Source organism: Malania oleifera, chromosome 5, assembly GCF_029873635.1.
Source record: "Malania oleifera isolate guangnan ecotype guangnan chromosome 5, ASM2987363v1, whole genome shotgun sequence".
NCBI classification, from domain to species: domain Eukaryota; kingdom Viridiplantae; phylum Streptophyta; class Magnoliopsida; order Santalales; family Ximeniaceae; genus Malania; species Malania oleifera.
Window position 1 is genome coordinate 67425300 of NC_080421.1, and position 5377 is coordinate 67430676.

Sequence of the window (5377 nt, forward strand, 5' to 3'; positions counted from 1 at the left end):
AAAATTCAAACTCAGATGTGGGTTAGTCGCCTGATGTCAGAGTGTAAGTTGACTGGGCTTGTTCTATCTGCTCAATTAATTCAGCATAATAATGTCAGTTGACTGATCTATTTTGCTCAGTCGCCTGAACTAGCAAAATTTCACAATATTTGATTTTTAGGACTTTGATCCTTCAATTTTTGAAAAACTTCAATATAACTTAATTAAAAAACATTTTTCAGGGTTTTCAAAAATTAGTCTCTAAGTCAATAAAAGATTACTAAGGGCTTCATTCATTCATATTAAAATGTTTGAAGTACTTACATGAGACTTCTTAAAATACTATAATTTTCTAAATGCTAAGCCTTCATATATTTGCTTTGCTCTTAGTATCTTCACGTATTTGCTTTGATTTCCTTTATGTTTGACTTGACTTTAAGTTTCAATAGTCTTTAGCTTCATTATATCTTGTAGCGTTAAGTTCGAGCTTTTAAAAGACTTTGTTAAGTACTTGTTCTTGAACACTTGAGTCATGAATTATCACTTAATCAAATATGTTAAGTTCATTTACTTTGTTATCATTAAAACAAGATTCTAAGCCTTGTGAGGCCAACATTATACTTGAAGAGCTTGAATGAAGTTGATACTTAAAGCTATGAGTCATGATGGATATAAAGCATATTGAAGAATTGGTTAAAGCTTGGACAAAGCATTAAAGCTATACAACATGAAGACTTGGAAACTTAGATAGTCTTATTCTTTGAGAGTCTCATGTAAGTACTTTGAATCTCAACAATGAAGTTGAAGCTCTTAGGATTCCTTATGGACTTAGAGACCTATTTTTTAAACATGGAAAATATTTTCATAAAGTCTAAAATAAATTTTCCAAGTTATATATTTAAGTTTTAGAACCAAACTTTGGAAAACACAAAGTGACTAAGTGGTTAGGTGACTGATGAACATGCATCAGGTGACTGATACGATATTGACTTTGTTAATGAATGAACAAAATAGGATCAAGCAACTGAACCATTGTGACTAGTCGATTGGCTTGGTACTGACTGTTCTTATGCGCTATTTTAAAAAAGATCAGGCCACAGACCCTATGGCTTAGTCGACTGATATCTACGTTTTAAACTTTTAACAACACGAATTATGTTTCTAAATTTGAATGATTGGATTTCTAAACTTAGAGAAAACTTGGGGAAAATTGTACAAAACTTTTCTACACTATATCAAGGTAATCATTTCATAAATTAGGTTAACGATTACTCACATAAAATTTAGAATTTTGAGTTATATTGTTGAAATTTTTATTGAATGACAGTTGTGAGTTTTTACTGGTAGGCTCGCCAAGGCTTGGGTTTTTAACTACCAAAAATTATATTTATAAACCAAACTTGATCCTAAGTTCAGTAGAAAGTGGGGAAGTCAAATGTCGATCCACAGGGACTAAACTACGTAGTTATAAATCTTTTCTCAATTAGTCCATTATTGCCTCATGCAAAAGAAAGTGAAAAAGATGGTATTTGGTAATGAGTATGCTAACAACTACTGGAAACCAGATAAAATCTAAGTTAACCCTACTCCTATAAAGTGATGGTTAGATATGAATCAGACTCAGGACGCCATGCCTCTAACTATGCTCGACTAGCTATACGCAGAAGTACTAACCTAGGAATCTCAGGCCAAGCGGGAGAGGGTCATTCGAGAGCACATGGTAGCAAGGGTGCACCAACTATCCAAAGCACGGTAGGGAACTAGAGTATACCCTATCTCAACGATCATATGAGCACATCCGTGATATTCGTAGCCAACTACTTCTATCTGGTGGAGACTGTAGTAGTGCTTATCCTATCATGCAAGACTTTATAATAATCAAAGTAGTAAATCAAAGCATGTAAATGAAAGCAAGCAAGTAAATCTATCCTAGGGTTGGTTCTTGATAGCATTTTAGGTCTGTTACTAACCCAAAATTGGCCAACGAGGAACCCAAAGCTCATGTTTGTAGCGAATATTTATAGGCTCTAGGGTTTATAGGGTTTGATTTTTAGTTTAGGAAAGTTTGCAGCAAATCTCGCGTAAAAGATTGTCATTGTCGACTAAGTGGCTTCCATGCTTCCCTTGATCACATCCTGGTCGAGACTCGTAGGAAATCAGGGATTTGAATCTTTAGCATCTTTGACCAAGTAGCTCCATAGGGTCTTGCTAGTCGAGTTGATGGTCAAGACTTACAGTATCTCGAGCTTTAGGAAATCTCAAGAACTCGACATAGTTGCCCCTCATGGTCTCTCAAGTCGAACACTTAGTCGATTGTTGGAATTGGTGTATTCCCAAGAGGAGGGTGAATTGGAATTTTAAAACTTCTTCCTAGGTTAAACTAGATATCAGTAATACACAACCTAGGGTCTTTCTAAGCATATACAAATTGCGCAGATAAAAATAATATGCGGAAATTAAATCATGTGCAGCATTCACAATATATCAAATATAACATACATGTGAAGGAATATAAAGTGCTGGAAATTAAAAGTAGACACAATATATTATCAAGGTTCGACCAATATTGCCTACGTACCCGCCTTAAGCTCACAAGTAAGAGTATTCCACTAGTTGCTCACTTGTGGGTGGAGTGACATTATTTACAACACTTTACCAGGATGGTGCACCTAATTCTCCTAACCTAGTTTGAGCAAGTCCAGGACTATTCATAGGGCTAGTCTCCCTCTTCCAACCAACACGTCAGGAATACAACATGTCGCAACCTCTTGGACTCACCAGAACCACTTTGGAAATGGGTGCAGCCGCAAATTAGGAAAAAATGGATGTGCATTTTGGAAAAGTATTTTTAGTGGAAAAACAATGTGTGATGGAGTCACCACTAACCTTTTGGAGTGTGGTTAGAACACTTGATTGCTACCCTGTTAGGGTTAGAATCGGTATGCGTCACTAGAGTCGGGCTCGGGAGTGCGATTACGCGAAGGGAAGGTATTAGCACCCCTTACGTGCCCGTTCTTACAAACGGTACCAGATTAATTGAAAATTATACCGAAATAAATTTAATAAGCCTTTCAAAATTACTCCCTTCCAAAAATCAAAGAAAATGCACAAAATAGATACTATATAAGTATTCCCTCAAAACCGGGGCAATCCAATACTTCGAAGAGTTCATGCCCTTTGTTGCAATCATCAAGATGGAAAATCGAGAAAATAGTACAAAAAATACACTTCCGGGATTTTGAAATTTTGTAATGTTTTTCTAAGTAGGAAAATACTATTCCGGGAGGTTTTCGAACTCCTTTTGGACAAAAACAGACCTCAAATATATTTTTTGTGGTTTTTCTAAGACTTTCCTTGATTTTTATTTTTTTTTTTCAAGTGCAAAGAAATTTTTGAAATTTTTGATTTTTTGGTGATTTTTTAATATTTTTCTCGAAGTAATTAAATAACAAAAAGGGAATTAAGGCAAATCCGTGAAATTTGTAAAAAAGATGGGAAATAAAATGGAAGGCTAAACCAGTTTCATACTGGTTTAGAAGACCCAACCAGTTTGAGAAAGAACCAGTCAAAGGGGGTCGACCAATTTTAGGTCCGGTCAAGACCATGTCGACCATTGTGTGCACGTAATGTGTGAAAAATGTGTGTGCATGGGTGTGTTGCATGTTTGATACGTGCAAGGGTGTGTGGTTGTGTGTGCATGGGTGTGAGTGGGTGGTGGGTGTTTTTTTATTTGCATGTAATAGTGTGTGTGTGTGTGTGTATATGGGTGTGTCAGTGTGTGTGCAGGTGTGTGTGTGTGTGTGTTGGTGGTGTGTGTTTTATTGTGTGTAATAGTGTGTGTAGGTGAGCGTGTCAGTGTGTGTGTTAGTGGTGTGTGTAGGTAATTTTAAATTAGTGTGTGTTAGTGGTGTGTGTATTAGTGTGTGTGCAGGTGTGTGTGTGTGTGTGTGCAGGTGTGTCTTTTAGTGTAAATAATGTGTTAATTGTGTATGGGGCTGTGAGTGTGTGTGGGTTATTGCTTGAAACAGTGTGTATTTTTTGAGTGCGTGAAACAGTGAAATGAAATCCCTCCTGTCTTTCCGTGTCCACAACCAGTTCAAAATCTTCATTCCTCTGGTTGCAATGTCTTCATTCTTCTCTCTAAAATCAGCCACCCACAAATTGTCACCATCACTTTCTATCAATGAAAAATCAACTGCAGGAAAAAGAGGCTGATACTCTTTAATGCTTCTTCGCTTATCACAAGGGTGAACTCCCAAATGTTCTCGACGGAGCTCCACTGCTGTAAATGATTGGCAGTTTAGACTTGAAATTGCACAACGACCACTGTTTCAAACATTTGCAACCATTAGTGGAGGTAAGTCTATCCCATTTGTGCAGCCTTCACCACCAAAAACTCCAACTGTTGTTTGCATAGTCTTTAATAAAGGCCATGTGATGACTAATTCAATCCTCTTTGAAAGCCCACATGCATGAACATGCTTTCGTAAATTATCAACCTGCATTCACATCCATTTCTGGGAGAGGGGAGAGGCGACTTTGGGGCGGTGAGCTGAGGTGAAGGAAGCAAGGCCGAGGCCCTCATTGGGCGGTGATAGACTTTGGAAAGGTGAGGCAGATGAAGGAGATTGTGGAGAGGAAGGATCGGCAGTCATGGGGTTTCTGGGTGCTGAGGTTGGAGGTGACGACAATGGTGCCGATCATCTCGGCGCTGCGAGCTGTGCCCTTGTTGTAACCGTGAGTGACGGAGTTGGCGCCGTCATCGAGGGAGTTGTAGAAGTGCTTCATGAAAGCCATCACCAACCTCACTCCGCATATGGCTCCCAAGCGCTGCACCATCATGTACTCCACCGCACGTATCAGAGATACCTTCTGAGCCAAGAACCACCCGAACGTCACCGCCGGGTTTATGTGGCCCTCAGAGATATCAGTGGTGCAGTAGACGAGGATGAAGATCAGGTCGCCGAAGGACCACGCGATGCCGAGGAATCCGACGCCATCACAAGGGCCGATATACTTTCATGGCCGATGACTATGGCGCAAATGACGTAAAGAAAGAGGAGGAGGAGGAGGAGGAAATACACAGAACATTGAAAATAGAGGAAAGAAAAGGAAGCACAGACCGCGGAAAGTACACATAGAGAGAGAGAGAGAGAGAGAGAGGGAGAGAGAGAGAGAGAGAGAGAGAGAGAGAGAGAGATTATTTCACTCAAAGCCGAGAAGCAGGAAGGGAATTGGAGACAAACGCACGAAACGAGAGCCAAGAAAATGTCCTTGTTCGATTCAGGAAGCAAGGCAAATCAGCAAAGACGTAGCCTTAATATGTCCGTAAAGATACTCCTCCTCTAGGTCTATGAAGCAGGCCAAGTAGTCCCATTTGCAAACTACCCGAAACATC

At 39.2% G+C, this 5377-nt stretch overlaps 1 pseudogene; it reads right to left on the minus strand.

The window, feature by feature from the left end:
• Positions 1-414: 414 nt before the first annotated feature.
• LOC131155996 (phosphoglycerate mutase-like protein 1) lies at positions 415-4484 on the minus strand (annotated as a pseudogene).
• Positions 4485-5377: the final 893 nt, after the last annotated feature.